This window comes from Sarcophilus harrisii, chromosome 1 (genome assembly GCF_902635505.1).
Source record: "Sarcophilus harrisii chromosome 1, mSarHar1.11, whole genome shotgun sequence".
Lineage (NCBI taxonomy): Eukaryota > Metazoa > Chordata > Mammalia > Dasyuromorphia > Dasyuridae > Sarcophilus > Sarcophilus harrisii.
The window spans coordinates 329,199,063-329,219,904 of NC_045426.1; the positions used below are offsets into that span (position 1 = coordinate 329,199,063).

Genomic DNA, 20,842 nt, shown 5'->3' on the forward strand with positions numbered 1-20,842 from the left:
CCCATGAATTAGAACAATGTGGAGAACAAAACACAGAAAAAGTTATTAGTAAAAGACTCAGTCAAATAAAGGTACTTAAAATAATAAATTGGAGAATGGGGAGAGGGGGCAGGTTTTAACCTATTCATATAAATGGATGGGGAAAAAGAAAAGATAAAATGGGGGGAGATAAATGATAAATGTTAGATGATGATAGATAGATAGATAGATCTGAATAAAAGAAAGATAAAGAAATTAACAATTTTGAGTAAATTCATATAACTTGAGAAAGGACAAATATATAGGCCTGGAGAGTAAAAGGAAAGGGGCCTATGGAAACAAACTAGCATCAAAGTAGTATAAGCAAAAACTTTAAATCTCTGGGAAAAAGAACCACTTTAATAAGGTGAATAAATGAAGGAAGAACAAATCTGATAATAAAAACTTTCCATGTGAATAGAAAATCTAATAAAATGAAAAAGAATGCTAGAATGGCTTTTAAAAAACACTATTTTTAAAAATCTAAAAAATAAAAATATGCAGGATAAAAATGAGACTGGAACAAAATTTACTACGTATCAAGTGACTAAAAAAAGTAGGAGTTAAAACCAGGTTTTCATGCTATCAGACAAATAAAAAAAAAGAAAACTGGAAACTTGATTATGCTTAGAGGAACCATAGACAAATATCAATATTCAACATATATGTCCCAAATGATATGGCACCTAAATTCATGCAGGAAAACAACTGATTTACAAGAGACAAAAAGATAGAAAAATGATTTCTGTAGAAATTTTTAAGGTTCCTCTATCAAAGGGGGAAAATTTTCTCAGAAACATAAGTAGAAAAAAAAATTAGAACAGATTGAGCTGTTGGAGAATTTAGGACTGAACAACATGATATTTTCTGAATGATAATATTAAAGAATGTGTTTAAAAGCACACAAAGTACACTTCCAAATTAGACCATTGCTAGGACATAGAGAAATTATAAATATTATAAATAAATGTAAAAAATTGGAAAAACTAACTACATCCCTTATACCATAATACCTGTCTCAAATCCCATTGGTATGAGATTCTGTCCATATTGGTAGGGATAAAGGTCCTGTCCTACATGAGGGTTAGAGCCAAGTTGGTAAGAGGAGAAAGAGCTCTAACCTTACTAAATCTCCTTTTGGGACTTTTCAAGTACCAGTCCTCTTTGGGACTCCTCAAGCTCGGAGTTGAGTCTCTTTTAGTGCTTGTGACTACTAGCTTGGAGAGAAAAGATAGAAGACAATTCCATTTCTTGCATGCTAATGAAAATGACTCAGGAGAGACATGGAAGGAGCTGGCTGTCTCCATCATGAACTCATTCCCAAATTGCCATTCTATCTTAGCTAAGCCATCTCACTCCCAATAGGAAAGCTTTCATTCTGTATTGTCTTATAACTCTTCTCCTTTATATACATGCTCTGATTTCTATTTGGCTATGATTTGGTTAATGAATTTATGTGTTATTTGCTACATATGGTCATTGTAAAACTGATAGTTGGTGGGAAAAGAATTCAAGCCTTAAACACAGAACTTAGGGTCACCTCCCCCCCCAAATCACAGTGATCAAAAGTTAGCTCAAACTCAATCATACCTTCTAGATGAACAATATATAAGGGAGGAGATAGATGTACTTTTAACCTAGTTCCTCCTCTATCTGAGGAGAACAGAGTGACCTCTGGCACCACCTGCTTCCCCTCCTGTCAGGGCTTAAAGTATTTCTTTGAAAAGGATGAAGGTAAAAGAATCTACCGATATCTAGTCTACTTCTCTTTGAACCAACAATAAAAGCCTTCCCAATAAAATGATCTCACTACATAATGGGGCCCACTTTTGTTACAGTCATAAAAATATTTATACAGGGAACACAAGCAAGTCATAGACTTAAATGGGCATTTAATAATGATATCCTGAATATGTTTGTCAAAGAATAAATCATGAAAATACTTTATAACTACAGAGAATAATGATGAGGAATAATAAAATTTCTCAAATGTAATTAATTAATGTAGTTCTTAGAGAAAAAAGTTGTATCATAAAATAGGAAATTAAGGAATAAATTGCATTATAATATTATTCAAAAATAGAAAATCAAATGAATTAAGTTAAATGAGCAAAAAAGAAGAAATTTTGAAAATGAAGAGAAAAATAAATGGAAAACAAAAAATATTAGACTTGATAAATACAATTAAAATTCATTCTTTGGAAGGACTAATTAATCAATAAACATGATCCAAAACTGTGCATGGCACATAATAGATGTTTAATAATGCTTGAATGATTGATGAGAGGCCAGAAAATCAAATTACTGAAATAAATCAACAAGATAAAATCACAATGAAGAAAATAATAACAACATTTATATAGTACTTACTATGTACTAAGCATTGTGCAAAATACTTACAATCTCTCATCTGATCCTCATTTAGAGGTAGATACTATTATCACCTCCATTTTACAAATGAGGAAAGTGAGGCAAATAAGCTTAAGTGACTTGCCCAGGTTCCCAGAACTAACAAATGTTTGAGACTAGATTGGAAAATATTAAAAAGAATTATTAAAATCTTGTAAACAAAATTACAAATAAAGAAAACTGATCATTTAAAAATTACTATAAGAAATGAATAGAAAGAATTCAGTGAAGTTTGCACAAAAATATAAATAGACAAGCAGGGAAAAAAACATTCATAAAGGCTATAGCAATGTAAATGGAAAGTCCAAAATAAAAAAAAAAAGGAAATTGAATGAAATGTAATTAAAATGACTGAGTGACCCAGTTGAAATTAATTCACCTTCCTCTTTTCTTTGCAAAGGTGGAGCACTGTGAGTATGAAAGTTGGTTGGTTGTGTTAGCAGGTTTCACAAAACATTTTCTCCTTTTCTATCCTTGTCATGAGGGATGTATAATTATAATTGCAATTCTTGGCCCCAGAGAAGAGATAATTCACTCCTCTTTCTTTTTTGCAAAGGTGGAAAAATAGGAGTATGAAACATTGTTTTGTCAGACATAGCTGATATCTTAGCTGATTTTACTGAACTTTTTTCTTCTTTTTTACCTTTGTCATAAGGGATATCTTATGGAGGAAAAGGATGTATTTTAGGAAAAGTAAAAAACAAATTTTTATGTTAAAAAGCTTACTGATATCAATTCTGAATCTATTAATTTATTTTAGGACTTCCTATCTAACATTTCTGGATCTGCCACTAGAGTTCAAACAAACCAAATATAAAATATGTATTTCATCTTTCCTTTTCCTGATTCATCTCCAAGACAATGAGCAGAAATGGTGACTCTTGAGTCTCTTTTATGTAATTTTCAGAATTATTTTGTTTACATTCCTCTTTTCTTGAATTTTTATTTATTGATTTAATTGTTCTTGTTTAATGCAACTGATTCCTATATTTCTCTTTACTACCTTCCCATACATATTCCATTCATTTTTAAACAACTCTAGTTAATTATAAAAATGTTGCTTATAGTAAGCCAAAATCTACCTACCTCTGCTTATCAATCCCAGTTCTATTCTTTGTTTTAAATGAATAAATCATTCAAATATTGGAAGATAGTTATGATATTTCCCCTTATAATTCTTCTGAAACTTGTGTTAGCTGTGTAACTTTGGACAAGTCACTTAATCTCTGACTGCCTCATTTTTCCTCAATTGTAAAATAAAGATCATAATAGTGTTGTTTTTTCAGGAATATAGAACACATATCTCCTTTATGCCAATTCTGAATAGGCTATTTAAACGAACTATATATAATGGATGCCTTTAAGAAGGAAAATCAGGAACTGCAGGGGAGGAATTTTCCAGTTTAAATGATGAGCAAAAAAATAAATTGTATATAGTTGAAGATCTACAATGCCCTTTCACAATGAGGTGATTTATTTCAATACCATTTTCCCCTCTCCTCTAGGATATCAGGGCAGTTTTTTTTTTTTGATGGTTTCTTGAAAGATGCTGCACAGGCTTTTTTTTTTCCATTTTGGCTCTCAGACCAATAATTCATAGGGAAGTTGTTTTTCCAATGAGATATTTTATATTCTATTTTTTTCATTTTTAAAAATTTTGTTTGACTATTCTTGATGACTCATTGAGTCATTCACTTCCATTTGTCCAATTCTAATTTTTAGTGAATTATTTTCTTCACTTAATTTTTTAACCTCCTTTTGTATTTAGTCAATTGTACTTTTAAAGGAGTTGTTTTGTCCAGTGATTTTTTTTTCCATTTTGCCAATTCTTTTTTTTTCTGAAGCAAATGGGGTTAAGTGACTTGCCTAAGGGTCACACAACTAGAAAATATTAGGTGTCTGAGGCCAGATTTGAACTCAGGTTCTCCTGACTTCAAGACTGGTGCTCTATCCATTGTGCCATCTAGCTGACTCCTTGATAATTCTTTTTGTAAGGAGCTGTTTTCTTTTTTTTTTATTATCACTTTTTATTGACAGAACCCATGCCTGGGTATTTTTTTTACAACATTATCCCTTGCACTCACATCTGTTCCGACTTTTCCCCTCCCTTCCTTCACCACCTCCCCCAGATGGCAAACAGTCCTAACCATGTTGAATATGTCACCATATAGCCTAGATACAATATATGTGTGCAGAACCGAACAGTTCTCTTGTTGTATGGATTCAGAAGGTAAAAAATAACCTGTCAAGAAAAACAAAAATGAAAACAGTTTACATTCATTTCCCAGTGTTCTTTCTTTGGGTGTAGCTGAGGAGTTGTTTTCTTTCTTGCATTTACCAAATTTATTTTTTATGAAGTTGTTTTCTTCAGTATATTTTTGTCAATTTCACCAAATTAATTTTTAAGAACTTTTCTTCATTTTTTTTCCCATTTTGCTAAATTTAATTTTAAGGAATTGTTTTCTTCAGTCTTTCTTTTTCTATGCTTCCTTTTAAAATCTATTCACTCCAAATTCTATAGGAATAAATGTAAAATACTATGGTGTGCAAAAAATCAGCTTAACACATTGAGGATTGAGGAGATATGCTTTGTGTAAAAACACATAAGAATTCTAATGGACAAAAAACATGAAATGATGCAGAAATTTAGTAATGATTTCGGCTTCCTCTAGCATATGGAGGACTATGACTTGCTATCCTCTGCTTTAGTTAGACTAGTTTTGATTATTGTGATCAATCCTAGGCACTGTGCTTTTACGAAGGACACTAACAAACTGGAGATGGTGAGGGAAACTGAAATCAAGTCAAAGTGGCTTCAGTTAAAAGAACTAGGTTTAATTTCTCTGGAAAAGTGAAGTTTAAGAGATATGAGAGAGCATCAAGTATTTGAAGAAGCATTAAATGAAAGAGGCATTTGATTTTTTTTATTTTGACACAGAGGTCAGTTACTAGAACAGATTAGTGGGAACTCCAGAAAGGTAGATTTCAGAGCTTAGTATAAGGAAAAGCATTAAATGTTTATTAAATTCCAAGTTCAAAAATGAAACACTGTCTGAGGAGAAAGAGGCTAGTGAGTTTCCATTACTAGACATATTTAAGTGGAAGTGACTGGTTGACCATAATATTGCAGAGGGCCTTCAGTCTCAAATATAGTTTGGATAAGTTAGTTTCTGAAGTACTTTCAAATTCTGAGGTTCTATAAGCCTACTTTAAGTATATATAGTAAGATAGCAGAGAGTAGATTGGACATTGCCTGAGTTCTTCACAGCTTCCCTCAGAATCAATGCTAGATCAAGCCTCTGAATGGTTTTTGGAGTAACAGAACCCACATATATTCACTCCATAATAACTTTCCAGCTTAACATTTCTCGAGAGGATTTCATGAAAACTCTGTCCCAATTGGGCAGGGAAGAACATAACCCAGATGTGTGGTATGGCTCAGTGTGGGGACACCTAGTCCAAGGAATCTAGTGGGAGGCTCTTAGATGAAATACAGCAGTGTCGGCTACTCTGTCCTGGGTCAGAAGGCCAGTGGATTAACAGACCATCTGTGAGACCTCCAATGCAACTACAGAAGGCAAATCATGAGCTCCTGAACCCCAGTATAACTGATGGGACTTGACCAGGCCCACTCAATGAAGTGGGGAAGCCTGCATTACTCTGGGTCCCAGAGAATTTGGTGAGAAGCCCTTGTCACCCTGCAAAGGAAACTCAGGACAATTTCCCCTGTACCCTAAGAGCAAACCTCAACCTTTAAAATGAGCAAAAAAGGCAAAAAGAGCTCTCACCATACTGAGCTACTACAGAGACAGGGAAGATCAGAACACAAACCCAGAACAGGACAGCAAAGGCAAAATGCCTTCATGTGAAGCCACAAAGAGGGGTATGAATTGGTCTCCAGTTCAAAAGACTTTTTTAGAAGTTGAAAATGATCTTAAAATTGGTGGAGAGAAGAAAAATGGGGAAAAGAAATGGGAGCGTTGCAGGAGAGTTATGGAAGTTTGGGATGGAAACCAACACATTGGAAAAGAAAGCACCAAAATTGACTGAAGAAAACAACTCCTTAAAAAGTAAATTTGGTATAGTAGAAAAATTTTACTGAAGAAAACAACTTCTAAAAAAAATAGAATTGGTAAAATGGAAAAAATATCCACTGAATAAGTCTTTTAAAAGTACAATTGGCTAAAATTGAGTGGGAAAGAGTGAAAGAAGAGAGATGATTATGATTTGGGAAAAACAGGATGGCAGGAAATGCAGTTAGTAATATTAACTTTGAATGTGGATTTTTTAAAAAAGCTAATTGAAGAAAATAAGACACTAAAAATTAGAACTGGACAAATGGAGGTGAATGACTCAATCAGACACCAAGAATCAATCAAATTATTTTTAAATTACAAAATATAATAAAATGTGAAATACCTCATTGAAAAAAGAACTTAGAAAATAGAACCATAAAATTCTTAGAATCTAAGAATTATTGGATTTCCTGAAAGCCATGATGAACATCTTTCAAGAAATCATCAGGGGAAACTGCCCTGTTATCCTAGAACAGGAGAGGGTAAAATCTGATTTCAGATACTTTCTAGCTAGTATCACCCTAGAAAAGTCATTTAATCTCTTGCTGTTTCCTCTCTATAAAATTGGATTCACATTAGCACCTGCATCACAGTATTATGAGGCTAAAATATCCATTTTAAATATACACACAAATGTTATACATATGTATGTATATGCATACATCTATATAATATTAGATGGCATATATTCTGCTATTATTACTATATTTGCCATCTAATATCTCATATGTTAATTAAGAGAAGCAGTGGAATACTGGCAGGGAGAAAGGGGAAGATGGAATAAATGCAAGATCAAAAGCCTCAAGCGTTGCTTTTCATTTAGGCAACTTTTTCTTTTTGTATCAAAAATGGACAAGATGGCCATGATCAAGAAGAAAAAGTTATTGTTACATGTTTTGCAGATTTGGATTTTGAAGTAGTTTCCATGTGAAATGATCCACCAAGCAGTTAATATGAATATGCATGCTTTAGTACAAGTGCTCTAACTGCAGGTCATAACACCCTTTTTTGCTAACTCATGGAAGAGCTGTCCATCCTTGGATGATCAGATCTTTTTCTCATACTCAGAGGTGTTATCGCACCTTAGGATTCTGAATTTCTACAGTTTTGTTCTTAATCATCTGTATTTTGTACTAGAAACTGAATTCTACAGGCCATGGCTCAGGTGTTTGATAATACTGAAAATTGCTTGGAAAAGAAGCAACAGTCTATGTGATATTACATTTTCTTGTCTTAATATATTGTTGTATCCCTATTATTATCTCTTGATTACAGAAGACAAAAAGGCACGTCTACAAATTAGCTGTACCATCTGTTGTCTTATGTATTTTTCTGAGAAAGTTTGAAATGTAGAGACCTTATTTGTGAAAGTTGTGCAATACTGTAATACTTCATATGTGTAAACATATACATATATATGATCTTATGCATGAAAAGATATTGTTTCTCAGAAAAATTCCATTATTCTGTTTTGTTATTTTGTTAAAATATAGATAAAATTACCCAACTTTTTTAAAAAAACAATCATATGCTCAGGTCACAGAGCCATGGCAAAAGATTCTGATTGAGGCAAAAGCATAAAAATAGATATTAGCTCAAACCTGGGAAATTGTTGCCAAATTAACAAGACCAAATCAGGAGCAGAAGAAGAGGGCTCTAGTAAACCACAGAATAATTCTTAGTAATAGTAATTCTAACAATGCATTGGGGACTTTTGCTAGTTTTAAGCTGTGACAATCTCTATCTAATCTGTTCTCTTGATAACTAAGCTAACAAAATGCTTCTAACCAGACACTTCCACTGTGGATTTTGTGATAGAACTATGCATAAAAACTTTTATGAGAGTATCGGTGGAAAGTCTATAGGTTGCTGGAGATAGGGGTACTTTGGTGTCCTATTCTGATACCCTGCTTTGTACTGGGTATCCTTGGTAGCTGGATCCCAGATCTCCTTGTCATGGAGGGTTCTTTGCTTCCTGGATGGGGTTCTCTGAGAGGTGGGAAAGAGCCAAAGGCAAATTTCATTTAATTCAAAAACTGGTATTACCTTGCCAGGTCACTGAAGTCTTTTTAGGTCTTATTTCTCCACCCAACTTCTGAAGCTACTGAGGCAAAACTGGGCAAAACTAGGAAAAGAAACCAAAATATGTTCTTTACTGAAGAATTCAGAAATCTGTATACTTAACAGGAGATTTTTATTTTTCCTGGATGGGCCAAGAGCTAGCCATTCAAAGCCAACAGAAAAGTTAAGCAGGAATATTTTGGATACTGATCTGCTTGGATATGCATTGAGGAATGACTATGGTGCAGCCTGGCCTCAGATGCTGTGCACCTGCATCTTTAGAGAAATTACTTTTGTCTGGCAAGATGTTTTGATAAGGGTACCATGGAAACCATCCTAATTACTTTCAGCTGAAGGCATTTTCAAAGGGAGAGAGTTGTGATGCAGTGGGTAGAGGTACTGTAACTGGTTACTTAGGGCCGCCCCATTCATCCATCTCTGTCCTTGAACCCCAACAGAGTCCACATCTCCTAATTTGTCTTTCTATTATAGTATATCCCCAGTTGCTTAAAAAATCTGTGTTCTATAAATGCTAAGGAGTAGAAATGGTCAACAGCGAGAGATAATAATATTTCTATTATTCTTTATGATATCTGGAATGTTTTAACCTAATATGTGTGAGGTAACTAATTCAAGTGTTTTCATACTTACTTTAAAGATGAGGAAACTGAAGCTCAAAATGATTCATCAAATTGCCTGAAGTCACCCAAGCTAGTAAGAAGAAGAGACCAGATTCAAATGCTGATATACTGACTCGAGATTAGTAATAATCAATAATAACTACTAATATTTACAGAGCACTTACTATGTACCAAATATTAGCAAAGTAGTTTACAAGTATTATTTAATTTGATCTTTATAACAACCTTGGGAGGTAGGTGCTACCATTATCTCTATTTTATGGATGAGAAAACTGAGGCCAAAAAAGGTTAAATGATTTGCCCAGGGTCACATAGTAAGTATCAGAGGTCATATTTAAATTCAGGTCCTTCTGAAAGTGCTCCATCCACTGAACCACCTTATTTACTTGCTTAGTATTCTTTCCACAATATTACACTGCCTCTCTTGTTAAAAAAAAAAAAGAAAGAAAGAAAAGAAAAGAAAAAGAAAAAACTATAAATCCCTTCCAAATACAAAATTCTATGATTTAACCATTTTGGGGCAGGGGGGAGAAAGGTGAAAGGTCCAGAAAGAAGTTATGCAAGAGAGTTATAGGAAAGCAGTTGAAAAGGGCCAATAAACCTTTACTTCTCTTTTTTTAGGAACTTCAACTTCCTCATAAGCTTGTTGGAAAAAAAAAAGAAAAAACAATTTCAGGAACTGTGTTATTTTTACCTTCTCCCACTCGAAACTGGAGCTGGTACGGGAAGTGTTATTTCACTGAAAATCACTGACACCATAATAATCTAAGTCTATTCTATTCCATCTTTCTATTTCCACGTGTGAGGAATTTCCATGAAGTGCATTTTAAATGCTGTATAAAACTTAATTATGACATATGTTCAGTTTGATGCTCCTCTCACCCAAGCTGTGTGAGATGGAAATGATCCCTTATACACACCTGAATTTCTCCTATCCGTCCAGGTGAGGCATCCTAGGCTAGAGATCTAAAGGGTTAGGTAAGGACTAAAGGAAGTAGTGTAGTCCTGAATATTGGGGGATGATAGGTTCTTCATTATCCCTCTACTCTCACATTTTCCCTCACTCAGACCAGGAATGTATCTGACTGGCATAGAAAGTAGGCTGGATCTGTTAGAGGTAGGAATTTGCATATTATTTCAAACACATAATTTAAGTCAAATATAGTACCTTTATGAGTATAAGATTTCCAACGTGGGCTTCTATTGATCCCACTCAATATGCAATGAGCCCTGCCTCTTATTGAGATTATAAATGTGCTATATAGTAGATACTGGTATATACATGTGCTTGAGGTCATGGAAAGGCCAGGGATAAGAAAAAAATGTTTCCATATTGAATAAAATGACTTCCCTGAAAAATACCTTCCACCTTTATTATAGGGATCATGAAGAAAACTTACAGCATGGTAGAATAAATACTCCATTCTTCAATGATATATACTTGCATTTCTATATTTAAATGAATAAGTGAGTCCCAGACAATTCTGGAATTCCTTACTACTTCAATGTTCAATATAGGATTTGGGGAATAATTATGGCTTTTCAAATATAGCTCAAGCACCTATCCAATATAATCTCTCTGTGTGTCAATAGACCAAGGATGAACCATAAATCAAATAGCAAAGCATCTAACTACAAGATTAACCAAGTAAATAACTGAAAAATAAAATAGACCCATTTCAGCCCTCTCTTCACCTTTCACCAAAGACTTTTACACCAAAGGGTCAGATAAAAGAGGTAATTCCAGAATGACTAGAACATTGTTTGTAACCCCACCTTCCAAAAACCTTCTATTCTTTATTCTTGGCTCTAACTTTTTCTGTTGGTATAGCTCTGATTCACTTGTCCTTGACTGTCATCTATACCAATGTTCTACCCCTTCCAGAGATTTCCTTCCAAAAATTCCAACTTCCGTTTGGGGGAAGGAATTAGAATATGAAAAGGGGACTTGATTGGTTTTTTGTGAGACTGACCCAGGCACATGCCTGTGGAGTTAATCAATAACTTTTTCAACTCTCTGACATGCACGAGAGTTTCTCAGGCCTTTGTAAAGACCTTTTTTCCTTGATTCATACTGCTTCCCAACAGGAAGTCCTCCAGTTTTCACTCAAACTTAGGAGTTTTAACTTCCATCATTCTCCTAAAAGCTAGTGTGTGGCATCTGACAATATTTCCATAGGAGGAAGGGGAGCTGTTATTTACCCTGTGTTACTGCCACTACAGCTAATGTTCCTGTCCCTCTCAACAGAATTACAGAGTTAGTTGAATGGATTGAAAAATCTAATCTTTTTTGAAGTGAAATTATGCCATCCAAAAAAAAAAAAAAAAAAAAAAAAACTTTGTAGGAAGAATGCTTAACTAAGGGAGGACATGGAAATAAGATTATCATGTGAGAACAAGTGGTTAGTAATTTCTGAACCAACATCAAGTGTCATGTCATAAAATAGATATTTCCTGACAATGATTCCCTTCCTGTGACTCTTACTGCCATTCATTCATTGTTACCAATGTGAGGGTTTCCATTTCCTTCTCAAAAAAGTAATTACAAAAGACACAGATAAATCTGTTGAACCAATTAATGACAAAGTATAAAGATAAAACAAGTGCTTTATTACTTTGAGAGGATTTGTTTTGGTGTTTGGTTTTTGAATAAAGAGAGGTGATGAAAATCCAGACCTGTTGGATGGATGTGTTTTGAGTAAACTAATAAGATACAAGATGATAGGAAAAGATAATGATAAATGTTGAAGGGGATATGGGAAAACTGGGATACTAATACATTGTTGGTGGAGTTGTAAACTGATCCAATCACTCTGAAGAGCAATTTGGAATTATGCCCAAAGGGCTATCAAACTATGTAAATATTTGGATACAGTAGTGTCACCACTCATTTGCATCCCAAAGAGATCATAAAAAAGGAAAAAGGACCCACATATTCAAAAATATTTGTAGCAGCCATTTTTGTAGTGATAAGGAACTGGAAACTGAGTGAATGTCCATAAGTTGGGGAATGGCTGAATAAGTTCTAGCATATGAATGTTACGGCATATTATTATTTTATAAGAAATGATCAGCAAATCCAGAAAAGCCTGGAGAGATTTATCTGAGCTGATACAAAATGAAGTGAGTAGAACCAGGAGATCATTGTACACAGCAACAAGAAGATTATAAGATGATCAATTTTGATGGACTTGGTTCTTTTCAGCAATGAGGTGAATCAGGCCAATTCCAATAAACTCTGATATTGTCATCTACACCCAGAGAGAGGATTGTGGTTGAATGTGGATTACAACACCTTTTTGTTGTTTGCTTTTTGTTTTCTTTCTTGTACAGCATATTTGTGGGAATATGTCTAGAAAAACTGCACGTGTTTAACATACATTGGATTACTTGTTATCTAGAGGAGGGATATGGAAGAAAGGGAGAAAAATTTAGAATGCGAGGTTTTGCAAGAGTGAATCTTGAAAACTATCCTTGCATATATTTTGAAAATAAAAAGCTATTATTTAAAAAAGAGAATAAGACACACTTACAGGCCTATGAATATAATGTCAAGCCAATCTGGAGTCACAGAATTCAATCACTTCAGGCTAATGGTGGAGAAATTCCAGTAAACTACTGAAAGGATATTTCTTAGGAGGGATGGGGAGAGAGTTTCTCTTTTCTTCCATTACCCAAGTGGATTGAAGAGATCCTGGTATCCCATCAAAAATCCCATCTTTATATAGAGGTGACAGCAGAGTCCACTTAGTAGCAATAGCCTACTCTCCAGAGTGGTAACGGGCTTTAAAAAGAGGAATGCCTGAATATGGGTATGAAAGAGAGTCACCCAAGGACAATGATAAACCCAGGCTTTGTGACCCCTCATAAGGAAGAGAAATGAAGTGAAAGCTATGGACCCTAAAGATACTGAAATAGCAGTTACCCTCTGGGGACCTGGACCACCAGTACAAATAAAAGTAGGGGAAGATATCCCCAGAGGGAAGTGCTATCCCCAGTAATAAGTTTCTTCAGATTAAATTAATTGTACTAGAATAAAATAGATTGACTTGCTTAAATATTCTGGATCATAAGAGATAATGAGCCTAAGGCTTTTGTGCTCCATTTAAGTTTACCAGCATAGAAATCTCTGAAAAGCTCTATATAAGTCACAGACCTCTAGAGAAAGACCACAGACCTTTAGAGATGTGTCTTATCTGAGATGAGCACCTTGTCTACAGAGGGCTATTTGCATATTGTTGTTGCCTGATTTCATTTTATTTTGGGAGTAGAATTCTTATAACCAGAAAGAGTACACTCCAGGAATCATGTTCATTTTATTCAAAGTGCTTTACCAATACTCCAGAAATTCTTCATTTATAAACTTAAAAAAATAATTTTAATTATCTTCTCTCAATATTATAATTAGTTAAATATAAATAGCTTTCTATTAAGGAATGTTTTCTTTATTAAAACAAAACTATACCCACCTAAACTGTCTTCTACCAAATGTTAGTATATTCTGTCCTTCAACAACAATTCAGATGTTTAGGAAAGAAAAGAGGAGTATGTTAGAACTAAATCCTATTGCTATGGATTTTCCTTATGTTGGGCAATGGTAGAAACCCTCTTGGAATCTCAACCTTAGCAAAATTCAAAGACATAGGGAGTGGACTCACCCACATGTATGTGAGATTAGATCCTACTGGTTGGGTATCATTTCCTGGTCATATCAAAAGTTAAAACTGATTTTTGTTTATTTCTCACAATCAGGTTACTATTCTTTCCTAATTTCTTTTTCTAGGAAATTTCTATCCTTGGCTATGAATAAATAAAGGGGCTCACCTCCAACTCCCTACTATCATCCTTTTTCCTTTTATCTTTCCTGGACAAACATTAAACAATCCGTCCTATCCAAACCAGAGGGAAAACAATTTTCAAATCTTGGGAGTTTAGTCTTGTCCAACTCTCTGTGACCCCATATGGGGTTTTCTCAGCAAAGATACTGGAGTAATTTGCCATTTTTTCCCACTAAATTAAGACACCCAGGGATTAAAAGACTGCCCAGAATCACACCATTTGTGACTGGATTTGAACTCAAGTCTTACTGATTCCTTCTGAGAATTGGATAAGGGTTTGGTTTCTAGAGAGTTACAAGAGTAGGCTAAGTGGAACAAAGGAAGTGAAATTTATAGAGGGAAGTCATGAATTAGAACAAGAAACACACTATTAGATGCAGAAGGAGAATATACACATCCAAGTAAGGTGAATGCCAAGGGGAGAAGTAATGGGGATAGGGGTATTAGGTGCTCCAGATACACTGTGGGAATCAGGGGATAAACTGGCATTTCATGAGCAGAATATTTAAAAATCATGTTTTGGCGCTTTTAGAGTGTGCCTTTTCTTTTAGATACTCTGTCTTGCAAGACTGTGAATAAAAATCTTTTCCTGGCTTCATCCTCGAGTTTGTGGAGTTCTTGATAAGATGCTTGTCTATTACACTTCATTCTATCCGCTGAGCTGTCTAGCTGCTTCCAAATTTTTGTTGTTCAGTCACATCTGATTTTTCATGTTCCTATTTGGGGTTTTCTTGGCAGAGATAATGAAATGGCTCGTCATCTCCTTCTCCAGCTCATTTTACAGATGAGAAAACTGAGGCAAACAGGGTTAAGTGACTTGCCTAGGATCATAAAACTAATTAGTATCTGAGGCCAGGTTTGAACTCAAGTCGATTAGAGCTCCTGATTTCAGGCCCTGCTCTTTATCCAATATACCACCTGGCTGCCCCAAACTCAGGCCCACTCTATTCCTCACTTTTCCTTAAGGGCACCCTACATGATGCACTCTAAGGATTCCTTGCCTTACCTTCCATCCATCTTGTGGCTCCACCACTAGGGCCTTAGGATCTCTTCTAAAATTGAGTCTTTTTATATGGGTTTTCTTCCACAATGAAAATATGAAGTTCCTTGACAGCAGGACCTGTGTGCTCTCTGTTTGTATCTCCAGCACTTTCATAGTGTTTAGCACTTAGAAGGCATTTAATAAGTATGTTTTTTTATTCAATCACAAATGTAGGCATGCAACAAAATCTCAAGAGAGGTTTGAAATCTTATCCAAACTGATCATTTTCCTTCACAAACCTGACTTTAACTTCTTTCTTTCTGTTAATGGCATTATCACTCCAGATTCTCAAGACCTCAACTCCATCTTTGATTCTTTCTCTGTCACCCACCACATTCAAAACATTGCTATCACTCTGGAGTGAGTGATTTTTTTTTTACATTCCAATTGCTACAACCCTAGTTCAAGCCCAAATTACCTTTCTAGTATATTATTTCAATAACTTTCCAGCTAGTCTTCCTACTTCTAGTCTTTCATCGATCCAACCTATCCTTCTTATCCTTTGTCAGAGTAATCTTCCTAATGCACAGATATAATTGTGTTGCTGCCCTTATTAAAAACCTTCAATTGGTCCCGGCTGACTACTGAATAAAGATCAAACTCTTTAGCTTAGTATTCAAGTCTTTCTAACATCTGGCTATAATATACCTTTTATACCAAATTGATTTCTCATACCCTCTCTCTATATACCCTCTATGCCCCCTTCCAAACTGTTGCATGAAATTGCCCTGCCTTTTCTCAGTTCCACCCCTTTGCTCTTGACATTTCTTATATCTAAAATTCATACCATCTAATCCCTGCTTATTGAAATACCTAACCTTCCTTCAAGACCCAGTCTAGGGATCAATCTTTTTTGATGCCTCCTTGATCCCTGTAGCAAGAAGTAAACATACCCCTGTGAATTTCTCATTATATTTTGTTTATACTTCTTCTAATGCATTTATTTCATTCTAACTATAATTATAGGTATTTGTACAGATATCTTCCCCACTGAAATCCTATAATGATGCCTTCATATTCATAACCTGAATTAGAAGTATTGGTGTACATCTTACCCCAGTGAAGTCCTATGGTAGTAATTTATAGAATCATGTATATAACTCTAGGTTATTGAGTCCTGTGTCAGCAATGCTCAAGATCTGATCATTCCAATATTGCTGGAAATGATTCCACTGTGGGCTTGATAATAAATAGGAATTATCAGAGATACTCAACAGCAGAAGGTTATGTATTGAAAAATGGATTATTTTCCTCAAAGTTCATAAAACCTATAAGAAAGTTATCCATAATTGGTATAATTAGTAGCTTCTCAGATGTAATTACAGATCTTTTCAGGACTAAAGTAATAATTCTATATGTCTTATAAACCCAAGTAGGCCATCATAAGCTCCTTGAGGACAGACTCTATGCCTTACTGATTTTTGTTCGCTGCTGACTTCCTACATAATTCCTCACAAAAGACAAGAAATAATAAAATAGGGTGAAATATGGATGGGGAATAGGGAAAAATAGAATGAGAATAGAATTTATGCAATTCAACAGCCATGTATTAAGTGACTATTAGATGGGAAGTGATTGTGCTTGCTGATAGGCACACAAGCAATTTTTTCAAAGGAACTTAAATTCTACTTTATATATAGAACATACATACATCAATTAATAATTATTAAGTGAATACTATGTGCCAGCCATTGTATTAAGTACTGGAGATATAAAGAAAAGATACATACGTTTCAGTCCCTGCCATCAAGCTTTTATTTCTAATTCTGGAAACAACATATGTATTAATAGGTATTAACAAGAGGCAGAAAAGGTAAGTAAAGGTAAACTTAGAAGAAACCAGTAGTAAGGGAGGATCAGAAAGTCCTTTTGCAAGTGTCCCTTAAATGGGGTCTTATAGAAAGTGAGTCCAAAAGGCAAAAAGTAAGCAGGGAAAAGCATGGGGGAATGACTAGTTAAAAGACATGATGAAAGATGGAGGGTTCTACATGCGAACGGTGAGTTAGCCAGTTTGGCCGAACCAGACTGTAAGGAAGTAAGTAATTTGTAAGAAAACTGGAAAGATAAGAAGGGGCCAGATTGTGAAGAATGTTAAATGACAAGCAGAAGAGTTAATATTTGACCCTAGAGATAAAAAGGTGTAAATGGAGTTTATTAAATGAATAATTAGATGAGAAGAATTACTTAAGAAAACTTAAGAAAATCACTTTGGCACAGCAGAGAATAAAATAACCTACAAGGAAGCAAAGGAAAGATGGGCAGTCATGAATATAAGGTCTATTATTATTATTTTATATGCTTTCTTGAAATGGAAATTTATTGTTGCATATTCCAAATCCTTCATGATATGCTGTTGGGCATGATGATGTGGTTTTTTTTTAACCCCTTTTTTCTGTCTTTCTTTCCTTTTCTATTTTGATTTTTATTGTTTTAAATAAATCCATTTTTATAAAAAGAGAAAATCCCTTTAGCAGCTATATACAGAGTGGCTCTGAGTTGGGAAAGGATTGAAATAGGAGAGTCAGCTAGAATCCAGTTGCAATAGTAGAGTTAAGGAGAGATGAAGGTCTAACCCAGGGCTGCATGAGTGAAGAAAAGGGGAGGTAGGGGGAGAGGGAAATATGTTGCAGAGGTATAAAGAACAGGATTTTTCAATTAGGGGAAGTAAGAATTAGGAATTGGAGATGACCCTGTGTTTATATAATGGCATGTCTAGAAAAATGATGGTCCCCTTTGGCAATAACTGGAAATTTCAGAAGAAAAAGGAAGGTTTCAGAGGCAAAGGTAGAAAGGTAGAAACTTTACTTTGGACATTTTGAGTTTGAGAGGCCTATAGAGCATCTGTTTTGAGATATCTCAAAGGCAATTTGTGATATGGCAAAGGCAGGTTATAATATGGGTCTAACACTCAGGAAGGAGATTGAAGAATGATATATAGATCTGATATATATACATATATGTATATATGAATAAAGATCATAATTGAATCCAAGAGAGCTTATGAAATCACCAAGTATGAAAAGTGAGTCCAAGAAAGATCCTTATAGAAGGAACATGGTCATAACTGTGCTTTAGGAAAAGCATATATGCCCACAGAGAGGTTGGCAAGAAATAGAAGTACCAGCAAAGAAGATGAAAAAAATGACAAGTGGGAGGAGAATTAAAAGAGAAGTGTCATGAACTTAGAGAAGAGGGAATATCAATGTCAATAAAAATGAAGTAGGCTAATTTAGCTGAAATATAAAATGTGAAATATAGAAAAGTAATAAAAAATAATAAGATATGTGGAACCAAGATTGTCTAAGTTGAAATAGATGAAAGAGAAAGTGTAGGGGACAGAGAAATATTTATTTTAGTTCTTAGGCTGTTGCTATCTTTCTTGGTCTTAGCTTCCCCCTCATCATACATTTCTTCACCATCTCTGAAGTCAAAATCTTATGGAAAGAATTTTTATGTCTAGGGAATAGCAATTAACATGACATGAACTTAAGCAAATCCTACATAATTATGGAAAAGATGAAAGAATAACTATAGTCATAGACAAACATCCCTAGCACAGCTATATTATATCCTTTCTCCTCTCTCGTCATTTAAAATCTGGGTTGGAGAAAATTACTTTCCTTACTTTTTAAAAAAAATCATCAGAATCCCGATTTTATTTTCCATCAAAACAATGGTGGATACCAGAACTAACATAAGTAATTTAGACTGATTTATATTAAGGTGTTGTTCCCTCTGTCACACTATACAGTTATCTTGGCTATAGAATACTCTTTTGAATACCCAGAAATAGAAATGGGCTGTGGTAAATATCTTTAAAAGATTAGAAAGCTTCACGGGAATTGTGGAATGGTCAGGTCTATCAACTATTGAAAAAAGTCTTGAATATGACCCTAAATTCCAATTGAGAATAATGTTTGCCTTTCAATTTTGTTTTCACAGCACAAACAATTGGACAGTTCCCATAGAATTTCAAAATTAGACACTTTCCAGATAAGTGTGGAGATTAAGGACTGGAAAATGAATATCTATCTAGCATGGCTGACGTTGTTGTGTAAATTCATTTTTTCTCACCAACAATCCTTTTAAAAATAGAAAAAAAGGAAAATACTTAAGACTTTCTAAAGACATATTTAATCAATACACTTTCTACTCCCAGCATTCTAGGAAATTATAAAGTACCTCATAAAGACCTCTTCACTTATCTGTGTGCCTACTCTTCAGATACAAAGTTTCCTCTTGGCACATAAAGAAGTCAAATTAAGCCCAGAAGAGACTATCCTTATTGGAAGATGAATGTCAAAGCAAACATCTTCAGTAAAAATTATTTTTAATTTTCTTTAATCTCAGAAACAGAATAAGGAACAGCCATGATAAGCAATCATCTAGAGTATAGGCCAGTAAGTGAGAGGATACAATGAGGTACACTCTTTAATATGACTGTATACATGTAAGAATATATGCATTTGCAAAATTTATAAATATGATCATACTTTTAATGTCAGGTGTTTGTTTTTTCATAAATCATCTCTTGTATGTACCAGTGGGATCTATCAATCTGCAATAAACAGTAATGTACTTTTTTTTGCTGAGGCAATTGGGATTAAGTGACTTGCCCAGGGTCACAGAGTTAGGAAGTGTTAAGTGTCTGAGGATAGATTTTAACTCAAGGCCTCCTGACTTCAGGGCTGGTGCTCTATCCACTGCACCACCTAGCTGCCCCCAACAGTGATGTACTTTTGCAGACACATACTAATGAAGAACAGTAATTGGCAAAAACTCTTATCTTTCTTTGCTTCTTGATATAGGGCCTTGCTCTCAGAACTTAAATCTAAACATAGAAACAATAATATACATGTTCAACTTTATTACTGTTGAATCATGTGGAACCCTAGCACACTGAAAATCACTAAAAAAAACTTTTATAGTCATATTTTACATAAGGTTGACTATCCAATGATAAACATATTTCCAGTTGAATGAAAAACTTCAAAGTACATTAATTTTGATAATGTGTATGTCAAAATCATATAAAAGTCTCTGAAAGATGTAATAACAGAGATAATTTAATTCAATTATCCTCTGATAATTAATAGTAAATGAGGCATAAGAAAGGGAAATGTATGCCCACCAAAGTGGGCATGTCATTATTTTATATGTGAATTCAAAATTGAAAAGGGATTCCCTACACATGATGAGATCTTCCAAATATTTCAGAGGCCGACATTGTGTTGTTTTCATCAAGCACAGGTCACTAAAGAATATCATAAATTTTACATATAGCTATAGATACATACAGATATATACTCAAAGTTTAGCCAAATTATTTCCCAAAGAAAAACAGAGAAAAGATCTATTTATACACTCTGATATATAGTTGCATGTACAACCTATAAATGCGACTTCAATCATTCTGTATGTATTGGATAAGTACTACAAAGGGCAATTATTTTGCCCTTTCTTAACTAGGGAGTTAATTGAGTAGCAGGGAAAGAGTTGTGTTTTAGATATGATAAATTTGAGATTCATATAGACAGGCTTCTAATAATACAAGTTTGGAATGTAGGAGAAAAACTATGGATATATGCATAAATCTTAGAATTAAACTTCATAGACATGATAACTTACTAGCTATGTGGGTCTGGGCAAGTCCCTGTTTTCCTCAGTTTTCTAATCCATAAAATGAGAATAATAGAATTTATCTCTTAGGGTGATGGTGAAGATCAAAAATTATATTTGTGAAGTACCTATCAAAAT

At 34.4% G+C, this 20,842-nt stretch overlaps 1 long non-coding RNA gene across 2 annotated transcripts in view; it reads right to left on the minus strand.

Annotated features, from left to right (window-relative positions):
- Positions 1-8,544: 8,544 nt before the first annotated feature.
- The window catches only part of LOC116420468, a 68,186-nt gene continuing 55,888 nt past the window's right edge, over positions 8,545-20,842 (minus strand). For both annotated transcript variants that reach the window (XR_004230798.1, XR_004230799.1), the window contains 2 exons: positions 9,216-9,275; positions 8,545-8,628 (listed from right to left, as the gene is read on the minus strand). This is a non-coding gene — a long non-coding RNA (uncharacterized LOC116420468). The remainder of the gene's footprint in view (positions 8,629-9,215; positions 9,276-20,842) is intronic.